The sequence below is a fragment of the Fundulus heteroclitus genome, chromosome 14 (assembly GCF_011125445.2).
Source record: "Fundulus heteroclitus isolate FHET01 chromosome 14, MU-UCD_Fhet_4.1, whole genome shotgun sequence".
Taxonomy (NCBI): Eukaryota; Metazoa; Chordata; class Actinopteri; order Cyprinodontiformes; family Fundulidae; genus Fundulus; species Fundulus heteroclitus.
In genome coordinates, this window is record NC_046374.1 from 5,966,574 (window position 1) to 5,993,054 (window position 26,481).

Sequence of the window (26,481 nt, forward strand, 5' to 3'; positions counted from 1 at the left end):
TGTCTCTGTGTGCGTGTCTTATGCCTCCTCCTACAGGATCACAGGCAGTTAATGAGCCCCAGCTGCAACTAATCTAAAGCTCATCAAGGCTGCTATACAGGAGTAGCTGAAGAGACAGTGGACTGCCAGTTACCCCCCAAATGGAAAACCCGTCCACCCTCCGCCTGCCTCTTGCTTCCACCAGGAAGTCATACCGGCAGACACACTGCTCCATTCCTCTCACCTCTTCCAGTCTCAGATATAATTCCTCCCTGGTCTGAGACCCCCTGGAACTAAGTGAGCACTTGCATTTATTCATCATCCATCATCTCCAGTATCTTCTATCCTCACTGTCATCCACTAATCCATACTTCTCCTTTTCAGTCCTCCAGAGGACCACCGGCAGATCCAGAGGAAACATTTAGTATCTTGTATAGAATAAACCTTGTAAATCTTTTTTCAGTGTTCATTGTTGTCTCTGCACCAGAGCTTGATTGTTGCAAACATGACATAGGATATCTATTTTCATATAAAATATTTTAGATAATGTAGCAGTTGTAGTTGCTAAATTGAACTGAATAGATGAAATATACTGTGAAAACACTATATTTCCCACAGTTTCCTGCATTATTTAAAACATGTATTCCACATTTTTAAAGATAACTAATTTAAAACAAACAACCTAAAGGTTATCATATGACATTAACCTGATGCTGGTCTATCCTTACTCATATGCTGTATAATCCTATTCCATGTAAAACACTGTGGGCTACTCACAGAAAGCATTTTGCTAAGCATAAGTCTTGCAGTTTGAGTTCTGCTTATATATGTTCAGAGATCCATTCAGAGATGTAATCAGATAAGTAAATTAACTTGAATGAAATGATGACTAACCAGCTTCATAAAATTTCAATGTGCAATAAACACATAAGTGTTTAAAACATGTTATCAAATATAAAAACAAAGAATGACTGTAACTGAAATTAAAAGCTTGCCTTATGAAAGCCAAGTTATCACCTACATTCATAAAATCCCAGTCTCTCTATTTGATACCATGCAAACACAGAAAAGTCGTTCGTGTACAACTTTCTGTTACTGTCTCGCCTTGATTCATGATCAGATCAGTGCTGAAAAAGCACCATTCGAAAATTAAACACACTGCTTTTTGTTTCTCACAGACCTCCAGCCAAATGTGCTGCTTCCATCTTTCTCTTCACCTCATTTCACTGTTATGATTGATTCTCTGCTGTATCCTATTCAAAGACCTTCCCTGTAAACCATTTAACCATTAGCTCACTTCCATATGCACATCGTCATTCATACAGAAAATAACTTTTAAAAACACAGAACTCATCCCCCCCCCCCACACACACACACACACAGATGAAATGAAAGTGAAATGAAAGTGCTGTTACAGTATCAATCTTTATCTAATCCATTCTGTGGAGAGCGAGGCCACTTGTAATTACCCCCAACTCAGTTTGCTCTAACGATCCCCAGCATTCACATTATTCTTCCTTAAATTTTCTTTTTGTTCTTTCCCATCTTGAATTCTCCATAAGGCACCAAATGCTATCAATTTCCTATATTAAAAAAGTCAAATAGGAACTCCACAATCTTAAACAGTGGAGTCCAATAATATGACTTCAATATGTTATGTCTACTGAGTAAATACTAATAATCAGTACCAGAGCATGAATTTGAAAAAAAATTGTCAAACATAATTTTTAAAGAAACTTAATGCTTTCTCATATGTTTGGGGCAAGCTGTATTGACCACTTTGTCTAGTAGAAGAAAGAAGACTCCAGAGTGGTAAACCTGGTCAATATAAATCTATAATTATAAATTTAACAACCTAACTATAATTGTGTCATCATCATCATCATCATCATCATCAATACATCATCATGACAGGATGATCATGCTGTAGCCAGCTGAATTTGTCCCTGACATTATTATTTAGGATGCTCCATACAGTTAATTTCCTTGTGTGGATTTTTTTTTTTTTTTTACATTTTTTTACATCCTGGTTTTTGATCATCTGTACTGAACTCCTTTGTTAAGTGTTAGTCTTTTGATTTTTGTTTGTAGATCCTTTTCAGTCCTGTCTTATTCTGGCTGTGCTCATTTGTGTGTTTATTAGTCACCTTGCCTCAGTTTCCCTGCTCTGGTTCTTCACTAAGCATACTGTCTTCTCCTGATTAGTCACACAGAGTTCTCACGTCATTCATCCATTCTCCCAGTAAATACAAGCCTGTCAGTTTCCTTCTTGCCAGGTTGTTTTGTTCTCAGTTGTGCGCAGCCACTCTACTCATTGTTTCTGAGTTCCTTTCATCATTGTGTGCTGTTCAGGATTTTTGCTCGACTGTTCATCCAGTGCTAGTTCCTCAGTTTTGTGAGCCTCCATGAGGCTGCCATTTCTTATCTACATTTGGGTCTATTTCCATATAACATGATGACACTATGCTGTCATTTTCCATTGGACATGCTTCTGAACATCAGACTGTTTAGCAAGCGGTAGAGGTTTAACGCACCCTCTGCACCAGATATGCCTTAATGGTGCATAGCCACATTATTTGACATTTTTAAAATTTCTACGTTTGTAACTCACTCTGATGGGATACAACGTTTTTATGAAAGATTATTACATCCTGCTGGCATATCAGTTATTATTTTGCCATTTTATGCTTTGATTTTGTTCAATTTCTTAATAAATAAAACCGTTTGTGTTTATTTACAATAACAACGTAAGAACAACACTGCCCATCCGCAGGAGGGGATAAACCAGGAAGCAGCTAACAACTTTTAGCATCTCCCAGCAAAATAATGGATGTGTGTATAGATAGATAGATAGATAGATAGATAGATAGATAGATAGATAGATAGATAGATAGATAGATAGATAGATATACTTTTAAGACTAGGCTTAAAACTTTTCTTTTTGACAAAAATTATAACTAGTGGCTCATGTTACTCTCAGCTACCTTTATAGTTTTACTGCTATAGGCTTAGGCTACTGGAGTATATCAGGATCTAATTTTCTCACTCTATTGAGTTCTACTGTTCTTCAATTATGCATTATGTGTTGTAATTTCTGCTTTAACTTTCTGTTCTCTCTCTTTTATCTTCATAGTAGGTACACCTGGTCTGGCGTTCTGTTAACTGTGACATCATCCAGAGAAGACGGCTCACCCGCTATTACCATCTAATGTAGAACAGATTACTAGATCAATGTGTGCTTCTGTGCTTTTTTGTCTCTCTTGTTGTGTCTCTGTTCTGTCTTCTGTAACCCCAGTCGGTCGAGGCAGATGACCGTTCATACTGAGCCCGGTTCTGCCGGAGGTTTTTCCTTCCCGTTAATGGGTGGTTTTTCTTCCCACTGTCGCTTCATGCTTGCTCAGTATGAGGGATTGCAGCAAAGCCATGTACAATGCAGATGACTCTTCCTGTGGCTCTACGCTTCCCCAGGAGTGAATGCTGCTTGTCGGGACTTTGATGCAATCAACTGGTTTCCTTATATAGGACATTTTTGACCAATCTGTATAATCTGACCCAATCTGTATAATATGATTGAACTTGACTTTGTAAAGTGCCTTGAGATAACATGTTTCATGATTTGGCGCTATATAAATAAAATTGAATTGAATTGAATTGAATATAGGTAGATATATACAGAGAGAGAGAGAGAGATAATTGACGTGGGTAAATGTTCTGATTTATACTGTGATATTAGTAATAGCAATGCTCTTCTTAGCCTCTACAGTCTGAAGTAAAAGCAACATTCTAAATAGATTGATTGGTTCTTACCTTGGTGCTGTGTCCATGTTTGCGTTTATGAATAGGAAATTAATTTCTCCATGATGTTCTAATATGAGGCTCTTAGAGTTGCTGTTAGATTGGTTTATTTAATTAATAACGGTTGTTCTTCAATCACACCGAGCGGCCTCTTCGCCGCGAGGCATTTCAGAGGGTCAGGCTCGGTTCTGCATTATTGTTAATAGTGATTTATTCTTTTTTATTTTATTTATTATTATGCTTTTTAATAGCTCTGCAGTACTGCTGGCAGATGCCGCCACATCTTTTATATCTGATCATCGTGCCCGGTGCTGGGGTTATTTTTAGGCTCAAAAAAGCCTATCACTACACTATCAGGATGGATGCTTTGTGTATATAACCTTATTTTATCATGATCAAACAGTTTTTGGTCTTTTTTATAGGCATATAATGTGACTATATACCTTTAATAATTAGAGATGCACAAAAACATACAAGTATATAAATGATTAATGACCAGTAGGAGGGCAAGGAAAAAATTCACAATGTTCTTCTTGTGTTAAGGTTTTTAAAGAGAAAAGGGATTTTGCTAATATGCCAAAGATGCCGCAGAAAACCCCGGATCTGGTCAGCGGGTCTCTCAATGAAATGTATCATATTTTCTCAACGCATAGACAGGGCAGGGGAGAGCCCAGTTGTGCCAAGCGGACACATGCAGCTGGATACACTCTGGACTCTTGGTGACATGGAGGATTGTGTGTCTGTCTATTTTGTCCAGTAAGGACACGGAAGATGTGTACATAATTTGACTTATGATAACAGGATTTCTGCTTATTTGAACCTGGTGGTTACCAGGTACATTGACAAATTTGGAAGATCCCGACGGTTGTTCTGGCCATGATAAGGCTGCCGGAATGTGTGATGGACTAAATTGAGTTTTGCACACCCAGACTCAGATGCTTTGTGAGCAAAATCGCAACATTAATGCAATCCTGTCACAGCCTCGCATGCTGGCTGTGGTCTGAACTCAATGGTGAAATGGAATAGACCTCGGGGAAGTTCTTAGCTCAATTTCCGATGCAAAGTTCAAAAGATTCAGTCCCAAACAGCTGTTTAAGACACACCAGTAAAGACTTTAAAGGCAGATGGAAATTTATAGTCAGCCTGGCACAGCACAACTTATTGCTATCTGAAATGGCTCGCCCGATGCTGGCCTTGGAGGCTGGTATCTCAAATTCTCCTGGATGTTATGTAAACAAGAGGCTCTGCTCCTGCCACCCATCCTTCATGACATCTGTGAACTCAGAAAGTGTTCTACTGAGCTGGATGATAAATAAACCATCTAAGATATTGGCTGGAGGGGGGCTACTAGACAGTCATGGGCCTACACAGACATCCACATGAAGAGGGCGATATATACACCCCCTCTGACTTACCGGCTCCGCTGTGTCCTTCGATTTTTATCCCCCGGGATAGGAACCCTAGGACTGGGATGCCCCCACCCGAAAGCCCTCCCACCTCACAGGTGTTTGCCTTATGATGTTGTCTGCATGGTGCTCTTTTCTGTGCTGAGGGTTTTTCCTGCATTCCCATACTGCCCCCGCAGAGAGACACACACACACACACATACATATATATATATATATATATATATATATATACATATATATATATATATATATACTCATCCATTTTCTTACTCGTTTTATCCCTCATGGGGTCTTGCTGGTGCCTATCTCTAGAAGTTCAATGGGCGAGAGGTGGGGTACACCCTGGACAGGTCGCCAGTCTGTCGCAGGGCAACACACAGACAGGCCAAACAACCATTCACGAACACACTCACACCTAAGGACAATTTAGAGAGACCAATTAACCTAACAGTCATGTTTTTGGACTGTGGGAGGAAGCCGGAGCACCCAGAGAGAAGCCCATACGTATGTATGTGTGTGTGTGTGTATGTGTGTGTGTGTGTATTCTGTGTTACTTTTACTACATAGTTTATTTATCCAAGAAAAGGTCAGATTGAGATCAAAAGCAGCAAGATGCCATTAAAATCATGAGATGACATCTAACAGATATTATAAATCTGCACCACTAGAGAAACCCGTCATATGGTGAATGAGCCCTCAGATCTCCAGGCATGATGTCAAATCAGACAAAAAAAGTAGACCCAAAGAAAATGACTGGCACAGTGGAGAAGGCTGCATCATCATCTGGGGGCTTTTTCTTTCAATGAAAGAAACTTGAGATAATGCATGTGCTTTAAACAGTGGCTAGCAATGTGAAGATGAGTCCGCAGGCATGGCTTTAGTCCTCATCTGAGCAGTGAAGACTAGGTTTTTCAAAAGGATAAAAAAAAACAGCAGTTCTCACAACACCTGTCTGACAATGGACTTTTTCTAGGACAATAACATGCCTCTTTTGAAATGTCCTGCATTTCGCCACATATAAATACTATTGAAAATGTTCAGGGATGGATGACAAGAGTAGTTTATAAAAACAGAAGTTTGTTCCAGACAGTGGATTCCCTTCACAAAGGCATCTTATTTTTTATACTACTCTGCTTTTTTGACATTGTTTGTTGAGTTTCTTCTTTTTTTGGGGGGGGGGGCTGGTGAGTAAGCTGATGAACAGTTTTAATATTGTTTTGAGTAGTTTGCTTTTTTTGCATTTTTAGAGACACAAACTATTGTAACTTTTTCTAGTCTTTGATAAGGAGCATATGTGGAATATTTTGCACTGGCAAATATTTTTTTGTTTACTTTTTCTGACAGCCCAAAAAAATCTGTGAAAGACCTGTAAGCCTTAAACTTTAAGTGGGTGTGAATACCAATCCTTTTGGGTTAGTTTGTTCTTATTTTAAGTTTTGCCTTTTCAAATACGAAATGGGGATGTCAGCTTCAGGATGTTTTGTACAGACCAATGGTTTGTACCCATCTTGGGGATGTTTCAGACTGGCTTTTTTATAATCTGTATTTTCATGTGTATTGTAAAGAAGTGTGGTTAATCAACTTAAGTAAATATCCCTGTGCAAATCCTCAGTTATCCGGGTCATCGCAACAGCAAGTAGGATTAAATTGGAGGCAACTGGACTTTCGTTCAGTTCTTTCTGACAATATTTGCATTTTGATTCACATCACCCACTGGAGAACAAACTCTGTTATCAGAACTCTGAGTTACCAGGCTGACAACATTCCCTCTTCCAGAGGAGAAACAAAAGGAACACAAGCACGTCAGGAAATCACTGCAAGTTTGTGGTTACCCAAAATGGGCTTTTGTCAAATCAGCCAACAAAGCTGGCAGAAAAAACAGCACAGCATCGAACACAGAGAGACACAAAAATATTGTCAACACAGAGACAAACAACCATTCACACACATGGAGAATTTAGAGAGACCAATTAACCTAACAGTCATGTTTTTGGACTGTGGGAGGAAGCCAGAGTACCTGGAGATAACCCACACATGCACACAGAGGACATGCAAACTCCATGCAGAAAGATCCAGGGCTTGAACCCAGGACCTTCTTGCTGCAGGGCTACAGCACTACCCACTGAACCACTGCGCAGCCCCAGTCAGAATAACAATAAGCAAAAATATTATATATTCTAAAACTGGGGGAGTGGTGACCTAGTGGCTAGAGCTGCGTGAACACAAGTTCTCCGATGCCACAGATAAGGACAACTCAGAGTACAGACAGTGGACCCAGAGCTTTGTAGACTGGTGTCAGCAAACCATCTCAGCATGGAGCTGTTGAGTTGGCGACCTCTTTCAGTGACAGGCTGCTGCCTCCTAGATGGTCAAAGGAGTGCTTCCACAGGTCCTTCCTCCTAGCTGCTGATAGACTTTATATCCTCAGCTGCTCAAAACAGACTCAATAAGTATTTACAACATGTTATGGTTTGACGGCTTCTGGTCTGATCATGAATCATTTACACCGGCTCCCAGATGCAAAGGTAGGCTTACGTGTGTCTGTTTTTTTTTGTTCTTGTTTTTTGTTGCTCTGTGTGTTGCTTGTACACTTATCCATAATGCATATTTTTCTCACATCGTTGTGTAAATCGGCTTCTGTCCTTCCTTTATTTAACTTGAATATTGCATTACCATATGCCACATGTACACTACTTAATCTGCATGTATTTGTTCTTTTATTTTGGCCTTTCTGATAAGCTCATTCTCTGCTGCTTTAGAACTAACATTAGATTAGCTTGTTTTTTCATGACTGATTTAGTATGTAACTCTGTTTCTCCATTGTGGGATAATAAAAGATAATAAAGACCCCATCAGGATCTTTTTAACGGAAGAAACCACTTTTCCGTGACAAGATAGCTCTTTAACAAGAAACTTGTTGCTGACATCGGACAAAATGGCTTACATGACTGGCTGCGTGAATGGCCGCGTGATTAGCCACGTGAGTGGCGACACCTGCAGGGATGAGCCGTTCACAGAGACCCCTGATTCAACCAACAGTTGTCCTAGCTCTACATTCACAACAAACAGGACTTGATGGACCTGTGCCGAATTTCTTCACCCACCGCTAAACACACCTACTCCACACTAGGACCCGCTTTGATGCCATTTCTCTGTGTCAGCGTAGGGAAGGTTCCAGAACGCCGACCAGCCATGCCACTTCCAATGGCCACAAAACCCACAAAACACCACGTAATATGCTAATAGATTGACATACTCTGTGAAAGAAAAAAATCTGAAAAACCACTTAAGACACTGCTTCTTCACCCACACTACTCTGATTTCCAGTAGATGATTTTTTCTTTCAGAAACCACTTTGTAAGTGCTGCAAAAAAACTGTCGGTCTTCAATGGAAAATACTACATGGTGCTATTGCCAGATTTTTTTTTTTTTTATCCGTTAAAGAAAATTTGGAGCCGTTCACCAAACGAACGTCCAATCAGCGTTGGCTTTGAGGCGGGTTGAGGTGTGACGCAACGGGAAGCGCGTCAGTTCAGTCTAAAGAACATGGCGGCTTGAGCCGATGAAACTAGCGTTAGCGTGGCTATCGAGCAAGTTTTATCGGAATTACAGAGTATTTCTTTGCTGAGCTAACGAGTCTTTACCTGCAGCAGCAAGAGTAGCTTGGCTTGTGGTTGTGTTTTCGTCGTCGCTCTGTTACGAGCGACGACGAATCTGATTGGTTTATTTGGCCCGTCAATCACCAACATAGGCCAATCAGCTAACCAGTATTTTCGCCCCTTCCCAAAATTACTTCAACGGAAGGTTTCCAGATGGATATGCGGAGCAAATCTATCTGGCGGAGTCAGGTAAGTCCTTTCTGTGGTCTGTTCAAAAATATCTTTCATGTTTTTATTGGTAGAAAGAGACTAAAGATTTTTTTCAACCTTTCATTTTTGTGTTTTTAAGAGTTTTTAGCACAACAGCAAGCAGTCTTAAATCAGCCACAACCACACTTTTACTCAGTTCTTTCTGAAAACGTTTCGACACGTATCCAGGAGTCGGTTCTGGTGGGTCACACTTGAGCAACCTGCAGTTGGTGCGCTGCTGTTTCTAAGCACATGGAGGCCCATCGTCGTAGGAGCATTATAATTCAGATGCAAATCGCTGACCTGGGTCATTGGAGGCTGTTGCTTGGTGTGAGTGGAGTACTTGGTCACCTGTATCCTGATGAGACTGACTGCTGATATAATCTCTGGAATGTGTTGGGCCTTTTGGCACATATTTATCACAGGACTTTTTTTCTACCAGAAATGCAAGATGGCCATCTCCTTGGGTTGTAGAGACAGCCAAGAAAGGACCTCATTGATGCTGTGGCTATCAAAAAACAATCACATTTCATTAAATGCAGGATTAAAGCATTTAAATAAACATTAATAATAATCAAACATACATAATCACCAAGAGAAATAAATAGTCTAACATGATATTTCTGTACATTGATATATTTGGTCTGCTGTTTACAGGTATCAGGTGGAAGTGGAAAGGGACAACATGGGTAGTAAATGAACAAAGAAGTTGATTGTCCCTTGTAGATTGTGTACATGGTGGCATTTGGTAACAAATCAAACTAGAAATGTTCTTTTATAACAATCACATATTTTTGTTTCTTGGAATATATTGCGGCATCTCAGCAGACTGACTTCTCCTTGTGTATTATCGAAGATGTCTGTATTCGGAAGAGAGCCTGATCAATTACACTTTCTATTGGATAAGCACAACAGTAGATAGATCCGTCTTCATTCTTCACATAGCTGCACCTACGGTGATCACAATAAGGCTCCCTGCGGTTAATTCATCCTCTCTGTTTTGCCTTAGAGGTGCATTTGTTAATGTCTCTCTTCTCTACCTTTCTCCACAACAAGAATTATATTTAAACTGCAAATCCTTTCATCCTTTAAGCTGCCTTTAGTTACCCATTGCACTGCCTTTAGTTACCCATTGCACTGACAGGCACACATGCACCTAAAAATAAAAGGCTGATTTTTTTTAAAAGCTTAAGCTTAAAATAAACATATAAATAAATAAATCTTATCTTAAGATATCAAAATTATGTCAACTTCTTAAATAGAAAAGTACTCCTTTGTTTTTCGATAATCATTTGGGACACATTGCTAGATATTTTTAGATAACAACTGAGTAAGACAGACTGAATAATTTGTAAACTGTAATTTAATTTAATGATAAGAAACAGGTATGAAACAGTATTATCTTCTAATTCCTGTCAGCAGTACAAAACATATAACTGTTTATAAAGGATGCCCTGACCAGGTTCTGACATACACACTGTGGTTAATATTTGCACTTTTTTTAAGACAAGTCCCAGCTAATCTTTTTAATGTTGATATTTTTTTTAATTCTGCTAATAATTCAGTGCTTCCAGTTCAGGAGTCATAACATCTATCCATCTTTTGTCTATACCTGTCTATAGTTGCAGGGTCTCTGGATGGCTGGTGCCTATCTCCAGCAGTCATTGGGTGAGGGCAGAGTATACCCTGGACCGTTCGCCAGTGGAGTCACAACGGTAGCCTGAAAGTATACTAGACCTACCTGGCACCTTGTGTAGAGTTTTCTTTTAATTATTTGTTTATTGGCTTTCCCAACCAGCTGTATTAGGTTTTTTTCCACCCACCTATCGTCATTCTGTGTGGCTCAGCAACATTGTCTAAATTCTCATTCACTTATTTATGCCTTTCCTTAAATTGTGCTATTCACCTTGGACATTTCAACATTTGATTTCTGCTCAGTTTAGTGTCTGACAGAACAATGTGTAACCCAGGTTTTTGGGGTAATCCAGATATCTCTAATAGTTAAGGTTATGTCTCCCTTTCAATTTTCCATCCTGTCCACCAATTTTGGTGTGAATCCCGTGAGATTCTGTGGGATTTTAGTTTTAAAAAGTAGGGCGGTGCCCATTGTTTGGTCAGAGCATGTTTGGTCCCATGAACAAGGAAGTTCAGGACTGGCTGTTGCAGGTGGGCTTTAAATCTGTTTAAATCAGTTATTTGTCATCTTTTGATTATACTATGCTCATTGATATGCCTTGCAGTTTCCAAACTAAAGCTAATCCTATCTTTGGTTGTTGACCTGGTGCTATTGAGGTGATATTGTTCAGTATTATTTGATGAAAGATGTTTGCATATTGTCTGATGGTGCACTATTTAATGTTTTAGAATCAGATATTTATGAAGAAGAGTACTCTATTTGAATCATGTACATGTAGATTTTTTCCTATTGATTCCAATTACTTTAAAAAGGAAGTGTTTGTGATGTTAATGACTTAATATTTATTATTAAGAGGAAATTAACTTATTGTTGGACCATTCCATACAGGCCAGGTCCCCATGTGATGGCGAGCTACCCACTAGACCTTTAGGCCAAGGAACCTGGATGTTAGACTGGTAAATCTCCATCTGTGTGATAGGAGGCATTGTTGCCTGCCCCCACAACACCCAAAGGACTCTAGTCAATGTTTAAATTTGACAAAGACAGGTTTAGTCCTTTGGACTTTTGGACTGGTTATCGGCTCTCCAACTTGGATTGTTACGGCTTGTGCAGGATTTCTGTTTTGGCAAAGTTTGTCTGTATATATTGTAAATAATTGTCCTAGTATAAATCACTTTCTGTACAATCTTTCTGTCTCCAGTGTGGTAAATACAACCCTAATCCTCCCTGAGTCAAATCTTTAGGTCTTCTGGTAATTAGCCCTTACTGTAATTAATTATTTCCGTATTGTAACAATTTCAGTATCATAAATGCTACAAATGCATTGTTTCATGGTCAAGGTAAAATAAAGTACAATTGTGTCAATTGGTAATTTGACACAGGTTCCAAAATGCTTTAAATCTAAGATCAAGTGTACATGAATGTGAAGAATTTAGGACAACTCAGCTTTACAAATGTCATTTAAGTCCTCTGTTTAACTGAGATGTGGTCATGAGGGTAACTCCTGTCAGCACCATTCGGGACAATCTCAAAATATTCCCAGGCATAAAGTGAATATATATATATATATATATATATATATATATATATATATATATATATATATATATATATATATATATATATACTCCAGTAGGTTTTTAGATCTTTCTCCTTCCAGTGAGACATGCCTGGAAAAGCCCCAAAGGAAGGCTTCCAGATGAGATGCCCAAATTGCCTCAACAGAGAGGACCAAAGGGTCTACTCAAAGGTTACCTCAGACTGACAGAGCTTCTCATCTTATTTATAAGGCAGGCCTTCCAACTCCCACCTATGATCATTAAACATGGTCTTATTAATAATGATGTGCTGATTTTACAAAAATTTGCTCAAATATAATGTATTTCAGTGTTGATTATAGCAATACTTACACCTGGTAAGTCCCAGAAAGATACTTACCAGTTAACTGTTATTTCTATTAACAAAGGAATGTGAGCTTTTGGAACACTTGTGGTTTTTCTGCTTGTCCAGATGGTGGTTCAGCTGGGGTGACTTAACAATTTATTGCTCAACAATAGTGATGTGAGGAAAGAAGCAGATGCAGCCTTGAGATGAGCTACCCTAACACTGCTTAGCATCTCGTTTTCAATCAGACAGGAAAACAGAATTTCAGCACAGCTGTGTCTCCATTACTTGACAACTGAAAAGACGAGGGGTCATTTCCATTTTAGCTCAACTTATGCAGAATGCCTGTCCCATATAAACTAGAGACATTAAATTAGTTTGCAAAAACGTGTGCATTTCAGCTACCAAATTCCCAAAGTCTATCCACGATCACTCATCAGACTGTGAAAACTGAACAAGAAAAAAATGAATAATCTGCACAATCTAATCATCTAATTTGCATCTTTCATTCCTAGAGCCAAATGTTATCCCGAAATGATTTTCTGATCTGCTGTCAGTCAAAGAGCATACGCACTTCTGTGATGTCTATTCCCTTTGATCTTCTGTTTGATTTTGCCTGCTGATGACATGCTTGACTTTCCCAGTTCTTTGCTTAAGTCGAAACTTTAGTGTGAAATACTAAGGTCTACATCTCCATGTGTCACCTTGCCAGAGGTATTCTTTAGGACAGTGCTCTGCTTCTCGCATCATTTCTTGCAAGGACCGATTAAACACTTTTTAGAACAAGACAAAATAAAAACTCAGTGGTAACTGTCATCTATACAGAATCTATTACCTGGTAACGACTACTATAGTAATATACTTCACTGAAGGCTGAGTTGCAAACATAAACACATCCTCAAGATAATATTGAGCATTTAGCAAAAATCCATGTCTACATGTAGTCACCAAGTGGGGCTGCATGGTAGCACAGTTGGTAGCAGTGTTGCCTTACAGCAATAAGGTTCTGGGGTCTTACGGCACAACATTTGCATGTTCTCCCTGTGCTTGAGGGAGTTCCCTCTGGGTACTCACACTTCCTCCCTTCCTTCCAAAATCATGACTGCTAGGTTAATTGGTTTCTATAAAATATCCTTAGGTATGTGTGTGTGTGTGTGTGTGTGTGTGTGTGTGTGTGTGTGTGTGTGCACTTGTCTCTCTATACTTGTGTGGCTCAATCCCTGACGGAAGACCAACATTGTGTGGAGATTCTCAGTTGTGTGGACATTTTGCTGGTCCACACAAAAATAATCATGCAATAGGCTCCTTTGACCCTAAAAATTACCCTGTAAATTTTTTACAGGTGGACCCCAGTGAGATAGGAGTCACTGAAAAGTGTGTGAATGACTCTGCTCTAGATCACCCTCTAATGGAAACTCTCTTGCACTGCAACGAAATAAGTGGGATTTTCTGATTGGCTTGTGTTGGGAATTTTCTGATTGGCTTGTGTGGGGAATTTTCTGATTGGGCAGTTCTGATCATGTGACACCATACTTAGGATGCCACTCAGAAAAGGATTCAAAGCCAAGTCCATTCTATATTAAGAAGAGAGGATGCTTTTTATCTAATGTTTTACTTGTTTTACTTGTTGAGATTAGATCTATATGGAGTTAACAGATTTTTTTGCAAATGGATTTCTTTTTAAAATAAATAAATAAATAGTATTAATAAAAATAATGATTATTAATAATAAATAATAATCATAATTACACATTTTAAAGGCAGTGGTCTATTTATAGTAGTATTTTAAAAGCTTGGCATCTAGTGTCAGTATTAAAAAATATTTAATTGACTTCCTGGTAATTATGACTTGAAACTTTTGAAAAAACATTTCCCACAACAAAAAGAAACAATTTCTGTTGAAAATAAACAACATTTTTGTAAAGACAATTATTGATTAAAAAATGACTGTTATATTCAGAGGGTCCTTTGCACATATGTAAGTTTTTTTTACATGTTTATTTTCAATTTGTGTTATTGAAATAATCAACTTAGAAGATATTTTAATTTATTTCTCACAAAATTATTTATCTTTGGGTTGGAGATAATCATTAAAACTTGATAAAAAAATGACAACATTTATAATTTAATTTATATCCCCACAAGACAATATTGTAATGAGTTTTGAAAAAAATTGTTTGTGGTTGCAAAAAAATATATCCCAGATATTTGTCACCAACATCTGATATTTATAAAATGTGATGAAAATGGGCAAAACAAGGTCAACTACTACATTTGTGAGGAATATTTTTCTAACCTTCAACTCTATTGCATTCTTCAGTCTATCTGGAGCCCCTCAGGCCGATTGCCCATCCCCAGAAAAAGGGAGATTTTGACCTTTTGGTGGAAAACAGAACTTTTTAAAGTTTTTTTTATCCCCCTTTCACAGTACTGCAGGTGCCCCAAGGTTTCCAGCTTATGCCTTAATAGAAGGCCTCAGAAGCCTGAATCGGCCATTCAGCGTTGGGTTCTGGCACTTAGCAACTGGTTAAGGAGATACTGGTGGTCTCATTTTAACTGTCATATCAGGCCCTTCGCAACAACACCAAGTATATCCCAATCGGACTTTCATAGCCCAAGCAGCAAGATCAAACACACTACCATTTCTTGTATGTCAATGAAGCACAGCAGCACTGAACACTGACCATTTTGCGAGCTGTAGGGTGGAGTTAAAAGTTCATGCATGGGTCAGTTTTTTTGTCAGGTGTTCCCCTTTCAAAGGTGCCATGCATGAGTGCAACAAACTAACCTATGTGCAGAAGGAAGCAAATACAACTGTTTTACAAAATGGTGGATTTTTCCTCACAAATCCATTCAAAGTTATTGCAGTGCCCTAAAGAAAACGCCCTTTGGGACAAATCAAGGCTTATGGTGGAAGGTAGGAGTGGCCTTTCAGGATATTCGTGGTCTTTTTTCGATCGTCGTATTGGGTTCTTTCCAACAGTGTTAAGCTCGGCTCAAAAGAATGCTCCAACGCTGAGAGGGCCCTCCAAACACACTCCCTTTTTGGACCTGTTCCCCTTAGAGTGTGTTTTCAGTTAACCTTTAAAACAGCTTTCTCCCAGCCCATGGAGCAGATAGAGAGCCCATATTCATAGAGCACCTTCCTCTTGCAACCTAAATCATGTGTGAAAGTTTTGGTAAGTCTATGTTAACTAGAATTTTCGCAGGTGTCTCTTTTTGCAGCAATACATCTTCTGGTGCTCCTTTAACCCTATTTGGATCTGCAAGGGTCGACAGAATTGGTTGAGTTTGTCATAGAGGGCTGATTTTTAGAAATGTTGTTGTGGGTGAGAGACTAAGTGGATTCTGTGGCTTTGGTATCTCTGGGTCGTTTTAGCTGGGTATGACAGAGGCAAGAAAGGGCAAATAATTGAACCTTTGACACCTCATAATTCAAAGACACCATGTCTGAGCTAGGCCAAAATCGGTATGCAGCTTCCCCTGCAAAGCCCCTACAGGCATGTAAAATACCAGCTCACAAGGAACTTCCTACAGCTACTTCTGGCTGGCAACATGCTAGCCGTTAGCCGCTAATGGGGTTATGTTCAACAACTCCTGGAGATGCCACTCCATGAGTTGGGTCAAAATCCTCTGCTGGGAACTGCCTCAAAAAGGAGGAAAACCCCAAAGGTCACGAAAGGTCAGTAATTAGATTGGCCTCCTTCAGCCACGTAGACTCACAGAATCTGGCTGCAAAACTCAACATTTAACTAAAAAGTGGTGTAGTGTCATTCCACACAGGTTGGTGTCACAGTGGAGCCTGGGTGGGTCATTGCTTGGGCGTCCGCCTGGTCTTAATGGGGTCAGAGGCCCAAAGGCAGTCTCAATCTGACATTGAAGGAACCCTTATTCAACCTCCTCTGCATGTCCCTGTGGTCTATCTGGAGCCCATCAGGCTGGTCGCCCATCCCCCCTTTCACAGTACTGCAGGTGCCCCAAGGTTTCCAGCTTATGCCTTAACAGAAGGCCTCAGAAGCCTGAATCGGCCATTTAGGGTTGGGTTTTGGCACTAAGCAACTGGTTACGGAGATACTGGTGGTCTCATTTTAACTGTCTGATCAGGCCCTTCGCAACAACACCAAGTATATCCCAATCGGACTTTCATAGCCCAAGCAGCAAGATCAAACACACTACCATTTCTTGTATGTCAATGAAGTACAGCAGCACTGAACACTGACCATTTTGCGAGCTGTAGGGTGGAGTTAAAAGTTCATGCATGGGTCAGTTTTCTTGTCAGGTATTCCCCTTTCAAAGGTGCCATGCATGAGTGCAACAAACTAACCTATGTGCAGATGGAAGGAAAAACAACTGTTTTGCAAAATGGTGGATTTTTCTTCACAACTCCATTCAAAGTTATTGCAGTGCCCTAAAGAAAACGACCTTTGGGACCAATAAAGGCTTATGGTGGAAGGTAGGGGTGGCCTTTCAGGACATTGGTGGTCTTTTTTCGATCGTCTTATTGGATTCTTTCCAACAGTGTTAAGCTTGGCTCAAAAGAATGCTCCAACTCTGAGAGGGCCCTACAAACACACTCCCTTTTTGGACCTGTTCTACTTAGAGTGTGTTTTCAGTTAACTTTTAAACAGCTCTCTCCCAGCCCATGGAGCTGATAGCGACCCCATATTCATAGAGTGCCTTCCTCTTGCAACCTAAATCATGTGTGACAGTTTTGGTAAGTCTACATTAAGTGGAATTTTCGCAGGTGTCTTTTTTGCAGCAATACATCTTCTGGTGCTCCTTTAACCCTATTTGGATCTGTAAGGGTTGACAGACTTGGCTGAGTTTGTCATAGAAGGTTGATTTTCAGAAATGTTGTTGTGGGTGAGAGACTAAGTGGATTCTGTGGCTTTGGTATCTCTGGGTCGTTTTAGCTGGGCATGACAGAGGCAAGAAAGGGCAAATAATTGAACCTTTGACACCTCATAATTCAGAGACACCATGTCTGAGCAAGGCCAAAATCGGTATGCAGCTTCCCCTGCAAAGCCCCTACAGACATGTAAAATACCTGCTCTCAAGGAACTTCCTACAGCTACTTCTGGCTGGCAACATGCTAGCCGTTAGCCGCTAATGGGGTTATGTTCAACAACTCCTGGAGATGCCACTCCATGAGTTGGGTCGAACTCCTCTGCTGGGAACGGCCTCAAAAAGGACGAAAACCCCAAAGGTCACGAAAGGTCAGCAATTAGATTGGCCTCCTTCAGCCACGTAGACTCACATAATCTGGCTGCAAAACTCAACATTTAACTAAAAAGTGGTGTAGTGTCATTCCACACAGGTTGGTGTCACAGTGGAGCCTGGGTGGGTCATTGTTCTGGTGTCCGCCATGTCCTAATGGGGTCAGAGGCCCAAAGGCAGTCTCACTCTGACATTGAGGGAACCCTTATTCAACCTCCTCTGCATGTCGCTGTGGTCTATTTAAAGCTCATCAGGCTGGTTGCCCATCCAAAAAAGGATGATTTTGACCTTTTGGTGGATAACAGAACTTTTTTAAGTTTTTTTATCCCACTTTAACAGTACTGCAGGCGCCCCAAACTTTCCAGTATATGCCTTAATAGAAGGCCTTAGAAGCCTGAATCGGCCATTCAGGGTTGGGTTCTGGCACTTAGCAACTGGTTAAGGAGATACTGGTGGTCTCATTTTAACTGTCATATCAGGCCCTTCGCAACAACACCAAGTATGTCCCAATCGGACTTTCATAGCCCAAGCAGCAAGATCAAACACACTACCATTTCTTGTATGTCAATGAAGCACAGCAGCACTGAACACTGACCATTTTGCGAGCTGTAGGGTGGAGTTAAAAGTTCATGCATGGGTCAGTTTTCTTGTCAGGTGTTCCCCTTTCAAAGGTGCCATGCATAAGTGCAACAAACTAACCTATGTGCAGAAGGAAGCAAATACAACTGTTTTACAAAATGGTGGATTTTTCCTCACAAATCCATTCAAAGTTATTGCAGTGCCCTAAAGAAAACGACCTTTGGGACCAATTAAGGCTCATGGTGGAAGGTAGGAGTGGCCTTTCAGAACATTGGTGGTCTTTTTTCGATCGTCTTATTGGATTCTTTCCAACAGTGTTAAGTTCGGCTCAAAAGAATGCTCCAACTCTGAGACGGCCCTCCAAACACTCTCCCTTTTTGGACCTGTTCTCCTTGGAGTGTGTTTTCAGTTAACTTTTAAACAGCTCTCCCCCAGCCCATTGTGCAGATAGAGACCCCATATTCATAGAGTGCCTTCCTCTTGCAACCTAAATCATGTGTGACAGTTTTGGTAAGTCTACATTAAGTGGAATTTTCGCAGGTGTCTTTTTTGCAGCAATATATCTTCTGGTGCTCCTTTAACCCTACTTGGATCTGTAAGGGTTGACAGACTTGGCTGAGTTTGTCATAGAAGGCTGATTTTTAGAAATGTTGTTGTGGGTGAGAGACTAAGTGGATTCTGTGGCTTTGGTATCTCTGGGTCGTTTTAGCTGGGCATGACAGAGGCAAGAAAGGCCAAATAATTGAACCTTTGACACCTCATAATTCAAAGACACCATGTCTGAGCAAGGCCAAAATCGGTATGCAGCTTCCCCGGCAAAGCCCCTACAAACATGTAAAATACCAGCTCTCAAGGAACTTCCTACAGCTACTTCTGGCTGGCAACATGCTAGCCGTTAGCCGCTAATGGGGTTATGTTCAACAACTCCTGGAGATGCCACTCCATGAGTTGGGTCGAAATCCTTTGCTGGGAACGGCCTCAAAAAGGAGGGAAACCCCAAAGGTCACGAAAGGTCAGCAATTAGATTGGCCTCCTTCAGCCACGTAGACTCACAGAATCTGGCTGCAAAACTCAACATTTAACTAAAAAGTGGTGTAGTGTCATTCCACACAGGTTGGTGTCACAGTGGAGCCTGGGTGGGTCATTGCTCCGGTGTCAGCCATGTCCTAATGGGGTCAGAGGCCCAAAGGCAGTCTCACTCTGACATTGAGGGAACACTTATTCAACCTCCTCTGCATGTCGCTGTGGTCTATCTAGAGCTCATCATGCTGGTCGCCCATCCCCCTTTCACAGTACTGCAGGTGCCCCAAGGTTTCCAGCTTATGCCTTAATAGAAGGCCTCAGAAGCCTGAATCGGCCATTTAGGGTTAGGTTTTGGCACTAAGCAACTGGTTAAGGAGATACTGCTGCTTTCATTTTAACTGTCTGATCAGGCTCTTCGCAACAACACCAAGTATGTCCCAATCGGACTTTCATAGCCCAAGCAGCAAGGTTAAACACAGTACCATTTCTTGTATCTCAATGAAGCACAGCAGCTTTGAAGATGGATGATTTTGCGGGCTGTAGGATGTATTTGAGTCTGGGTTGATTATCTTTGGAGCCTATTAGCTGTTCTTGAGGAGTAGTTCCCCTAATAAACCTAATATGTATATCCATTGCTCACTTAAAGTACAATAATGTTGTGCAGCAATGTTAGGAATATATTATTACCTAGTAGATGCCTAAAACCAGATAAAACATTTATTTTAAGAACAGGCAGAAATAAAATATAAAGTTTAAAATGTCTTAGTTCTGAATGGACTTAATTATTTTTGTGTAGTGGGGGAAATCACACTGAAATGTAGCGGAGGCTGAGGTCCAAGAGATGAGCTAAAACAAACTCTCTTTGGATTAAGATTATCAGATGTTTTTCTTCTTTTTTTTACAACCAATTTTTTGCATCTGTAGTTTATTTCAATTAAGTAATCTTACACATGTAATATGATGTGCATGCATTTATATCAATGTTTACACACAATATTATTTAACAAGCCACTCCTAAAAGTTACATACCCAAAGAAATAAACTATGTGTAGTTATTACATCTTTAAAATCAAGTTACTGTGACTTATAATGTCTTCCATTTCGATTTAGATTTTAGCAGACCACAGAAAAGTGTAAGGGAGGGGGAGGGGAGCCTTCAGTTGAACACCTGCACTGCTGACCTTTCAACAAGCCTAGTTGAATTCATGGGAAATGGGAATCTGTTAAACTAATACAAAATGGATCTATGCAATGTCTTCAAATGATTCTGCATCATGTAAAAACATGTCTAAAATTCTAGTTCAACAAGATAATATGTTAGTAAAACTAGTTGTTGTTTTTTTTTAAATAAATTTTCTTCCAACAAGCACATTTGCCAGTAGAACTAAACATTCGTACAGGTCTTAAACGCATCTCAAGAAATGTATCAAAAGTCACTTGCAGCAGGAGCACGCAGAAACAGGAGCCAGGTCAAGAAACAAGTCTTGTAATCGGAGATAACAGCATTTTCCGAAATCTTGGGAAACATCATAGAAGGTATGATTTGTTTTATTTACATATCAAACCTGTTGTTGCTTTCTGCTAATAAGACAGGGAGGGTTGCTTTGTAAAGCAGTTCATATGATGTGATTTTTACACCCACAGCCCTGCAGTGTCTGTTGTTCTAATTACTACTCTGCAATAAAAACAATGCCGTAGAAAAGCTTACAATACTGTAGTGGTGTGCTATGTTGAATTTGTGTAGAGCTCCACTTGCTTTCTGAATTAGGCTAATCAGATGCTAACTGTGCTGAGTGCACCGGGAGTTGAGGCTTCATTTACAGCTTTGGCAGCTTGAAGTGCTACAAACATGTATATACTATATTGTTTTTAAGGGTGTAAATGTATTTTTTAATACCTGCTGTGAATAACCTTAAGTGCTGTGCATGTTTTGTTAAACATAATCAACATTTACTCAACGATAGACTTTGTACATTTTGGCTTTTGAAAGCTGCTGCAAAAATGTGTTTTATTTATATTAAAAATATATGATATGATATAAATATGATATTTATATGAAAGAGTTTATTTCTGTTTTTATATTTATGCAATGGTTTTCTCTGCAGATAATGATCAGCAAAACAAAGGAAGGATGAGGGAAGGAAAGGGTATGTTTACTTTTTCTATATTGTTATTATTATTTTTTAATTTATTTTCACAACAAAATATAAAAAACAGAATCCTGTTTCACTAAAAGAGAAGAAAATGTGATGGACAACTGCCAAAAAACCCTCAAGGGGCTTAATGAGTGGCAGTCTCCATAATAACAAATATATTTCAAGAAGAAAAAGAGAAAAAAACAACAACAACAAACAACAACATTTCAATATATAAAACAGTTAAACATTTAATTTAGACCACAAATATATGGAAAATTCAGACAACTAAGTAGCAGTAACTTTCCTCTCCGTTTAAATTCTTCTTTAGAAAGATCTGTCAGTGATGTGGGAAGACTGTTCCATATCATTGATCCTCTGTATAATAACTGTGTTTGAGTTGTACAAGAGTAAGGAGGCCTGATAAGACAACTACTACGAGTTGGATACTGGTGAAATTCATTATTAAAAGTAAAAATATTACAAAAGTGCTGAGGAAGTAACTTTTTTATAGACCTATAAACGAATAAAGCTATTTGAAGTTGATTCACTTGATAAACACTAAGAATACTTGCCTGAGCAAACAGTGGTTGTGAGGGGTGTCTACGATTTACACAAAATATTAGCCTTAAAGCTCGCTTCTGAAGTCGAAAAACAGATTCCAGTTTAGTTGGGTGGGTACTAGCCCAACTAACATTACAGTAATTGATATATGGATATAACATTGAATAATATAACATAATTGCAACTTTTTTGTTAATCAGGTGACAGATTTTCCCTAGTATACCAACCACTTTGGCTAGTTTTGTACTTATGGCACTAATGTGGGGTTTCCAGGATAAAGAATCATCTAGAATAACACCAAGGAAACGAGCAGATCTAACATTAATAGAAATATTATCAATTTGAATTTTCAATTGGAGGTTTAAACGTATCAAACTTATAACCAAAAAATATATAACTTGTTTTTTTATGTTAAGTGACAATTTGTTGAACTTGAACCAATAGGATAACTTGTCAAGTTCTTCATTAACTACCTTTATTAAAAATTCAGGATTTTTATGGGAGTAATACACACTTGTATCATCTGCAAATAAGATTTTAGAAAGTTTATCTGAAACATTAGGGAGGTCTTTAACATATATTAAAAATAACAAGGGACCAAATATGGCCTCCTTATGGTAAACCGCACTAAAGAGTATATGAACTATAGAACATAGAACTTTACATTAGTGTTGCCAAACAAAATTTTATTCTTGCTTAACTCTTTTCTCTGTGCTGTTTGTCACAGCTTGCAACATTTTGCATTTTTGACATACTCTCACCTACCTCTTATGATACCTCTGAACACAGCCATTATTGTCTAAAATGCTGGCAACCATCTCTGAGCACACCCTTAAGTGAAAATGTCCAAACTGTTCCCAAAGTGTCAATATTTAGTGTGACTATTATTTTTCTACCAATGCTTTTGCATGGATTTCATTAGAGCTTCACATGTTTCCACTGGAATCCTTTTTCACTCTTCTGTGATGACATCCCGTTACCCTCAGTCTCTTCTAGCAAGGCAGTGGTCATCTTGTGAGTGTGTAAAGCGTAGTTATGTTTGAATACTGCTCTGCAGTTCAGTTTCCACAGTGAGGAAATCATCCTCTACTTCAGAAATGTCACAGTACATGTTCCCTCAAATAACTTTGGTTCTCTACAGCCAGCAGCACCCATACAGCCCAAAACATGACACTACCACAACTGTGCTTAACTGTAGGCAACATACACTTTCTTTCCAGGGCTGTAAAGTACCATCCAATGAATTCTTTGTGACTCAATTTGGTCATTGGTGTTGCCAGATACTTATTTGGGTGGTAGATGCCTCAGTAAACAAGCTCTGTGCCCAAGGTACAAAACAACCCCCCCCCCCCAAAAAAAAAAAGCAGCAGGGGCTCTTGAGAGTGTTCAGTGTAATTGTAGGTTTTACTCTGGTGTCCTCAGTAAAACCTAACGTGAACTGTGATTTGTGATTTTTTTTTCTTTTTTTCAATGTAGTAGTTTTTGCGATCACCAAATTTCTCTACCTGAAATGAAACATAATGCACTTTTCAGACATTGATCATTGCATTAATCTCTGGACACTGTTGCAACAGGTCTTTAAAAGTGGGACGTGTGAAATGAGAAAGGAGCATTAGTTAGAACTTTTATATTATGGACATATACAAGTTCTAACTAATGCTCCTCTCTCATTTCACACAATTTCAAAGTTTTGTAAATTCCTACAGAACAAATTTGCTACACAGGTTTATTTCTTTAATGTCTTTTAAACATAGGGGTGTTAAGGTGACAGGCATGTTCTTTTGTTCTAGAACTTGATGCAGTGACCCTAAGATCTCCAAGTGAGAACCAAGGAGAACCATCAAAGCAGTCTAAGCAGGCAGGAAAAACTGGTAAGCTTTTTTATTTAAACTATTGGATTCTTTGTTTTGATAATCCTTAATGCATTTTTTTTATTGGATTTCCCTTTTTGTAATATTAAAGTATGAAACCGAAATGAGTTTTTTTTAATAAGTCCAGTCATATGAGAACTGAATTGGAGTCATCAGCCTTTAGCTGGTGTTCTAATTTATTTTTTTTGTGATATCAGTGAGACTTCAGAGATATGTTCCTTCTGATATACTGACAGTCCAGTGGCAAAATATCAAATGCTTTTTTTTCCAAGTAGCGGCAGAGGAAATTGTCCCAAAACGGGGTTTTACTAGTTCACCAGTCTGACAGAAATAATCCACAGTGATTTGTAAAACTTGCAAGGAACCGGTAAAAACAAAGTCTGGTAACGCAACCAACTTGTTTCATTACGTAAGCTGCTCACACCCGCAGCAGCGCGAGCTGTTTTAGCCCCGCCCCGCTCCGCGTCATCTTCGGAGAAATCTTACGGAGCTTCTTCCCAAACAAAGCAGGTATAGCAGCTAAACTGAGCTCCCTTCTTTGTGATAAAATGGTATTGGTGTATTTATTTTGGTAATTTTACTGGTCACTTTAGTTTATTCTTTGTCAGTATTTAATAACATAACTCAGGTCTCGTAAGTTATTTTTCTTAAAAAATATCTGTTATGGTTAAAGTTGGTTAAAAAAGATTTAATTGAAATTCTGTGTCTGTGTTCTTTATTAAAATGAAATCATTTAGCAATATCATAAAATATCCAGGCAGAGCTGCACATAAAATATGATATTAAATATTTTCAATAATTATCGATATCGATCAATATGCATTTTTTATCGATAAACTTTTTTTCTATATCGTTCAGCCCTAGTACAACAGTTACTATTGAATTAGCTTGTAAAGCGCAGTGCCTCACCGCACAGAGACATCACAGGATGTGATGTCAGGTGGACATTTTTCCCCAAATATGGGCAATAATGGCCGCCCCCCTTACACAGTGATCAAGACGACAATTTATGCTTTTATTTTCTTATTGAATAACGCTAAATTCATTTAATCACCACGGGCGTATTAGTTTAAGGTATAGTTAATGATCCACTGATTTTCCCTTGTTGACTGGACTGGTCCTTTAAAAAAACTTATAATAGAAATTTCATGAATTTGATATATCACAAGCAGTTGGACATAAAAATATAATGATGCTCAAGGGCCCAGTTTTTGTCTCTCTATGCACTAAAAATTTTGTTACGTGCTTAAAGACAGCAGAGTGAGAAGAACTAGGCATTTTGCCCCCAGAAGCCCAAGTTTAGAACAACCTATTACCCATTTTCCATTCATGGTTCCAGCAGTACATGGCTCCACTCAGCTCGGCAGACTGCTGCGGTTCATATGCAATTAAACTTGCATATGAACCTTTTCTAGAGAGTTGGGGTCTCTGGTATGCCCAAGTGGGAGGTTCTTGTTGTGTGGAAGGAGTTTGTGTGAGATATTATTGGTTAGTTTGACTATTGTCGTTGATTGGTTGTATTGACTTGCCATGTTAGGTACACTGAAATGTAATTTAACTAATAATGTAATTTAATGTATGACAAACATGCAAACAAATAAGAGATCAGGTAGAATGCAATCACGTTTTCACACCAATGTATGGTAAAATGGTCATTTTGGCTGTAAATTAATCTATTGCTACCTTAATGTTTAAACTGATAAAATCATTGTGTCGAGATTGAGGTTTGGTATAATGGTTAAGAATTTAGATGACAAACCTTTGTTAATACATTGATGTAATGTAAATATTACCTACAATGCAAAAAATGCTAAAATGGTTTGAAGTATATTCTTTATTTGTGTTGCAGGCAAAGATCAGGATGTGAATAGACCAGCTATTGAACCTACATCTCATCGACGGCTTTGGAGTAAGGCCGAAAAGGCAGCAGTATGGCAACAGCTTTGCCAATATGTAACCTTAGAGAGTTCCTGGTAAAGAACCATGTCTTGAAGTACTTAAAGTTGAGCCTGCACTGAGAAGCCAAACTTGGAAAGACATAAAAAACAAGTTTACAATACTATTACTGTTCAAAAGCCGAAAAAACATTCTACATTAGATATGGTCAATCTTACATTGTTTGGTTAAAACTACAAAAGAAGTTGTAAGCAGTGCATATTTGGCAATGGTCCTTTGCCTAGTGTTTGGACAGCAGCAAAAATATGTATTTTTGTTCCATAAACAAATAAAATAGTTTGCATTCGGTCTCCACATTGTGTTCTTTAGTATTTAAAATGTTTATCTTAGTTCACAAAGCCTGTATAATGTAGTTAAATTGGCACTACTATATCTATAAAGGACAGTATATGTGAGAAGATATGATGCCGGGGGTTAAGAAAAAAAAAATTTAATTATTAGAAGCTTAGAATGGCTTTTTTGATGAAATAAAGCTTGGCTGTTGGTGAGAAAAAACACACCCAAATCTACCTGGCAACAACAACTGGTCCACACAAGTCCACAAGAAAAAGATTTATTTTATTTTGAGCTTTTGGTTATCTAAGG

The 26,481-nt window shown here is 38.9% G+C and overlaps 2 protein-coding genes and 1 long non-coding RNA gene across 3 annotated transcripts in view; 1 reads left to right on the top strand and 2 right to left on the bottom strand.

The window, feature by feature from the left end:
* Positions 1-26,481, bottom strand: part of LOC118565912 — a 377,406-nt gene that overhangs the window by 312,037 nt on the left and 38,888 nt on the right. The window lies entirely within an intron of this gene.
* adam19a (ADAM metallopeptidase domain 19a) overlaps positions 1-26,481 on the bottom strand; it is a gene marked incomplete in the record, with an annotated part of 318,150 nt that overhangs the window by 276,588 nt on the left and 15,081 nt on the right.
* Positions 20,685-26,184, top strand: LOC118565645. The gene is made up of 4 exons (XR_004932494.1): positions 20,685-20,906; positions 21,476-21,517; positions 23,860-23,940; positions 25,790-26,184. It is a non-coding gene; the product is annotated as an uncharacterized LOC118565645 (long non-coding RNA).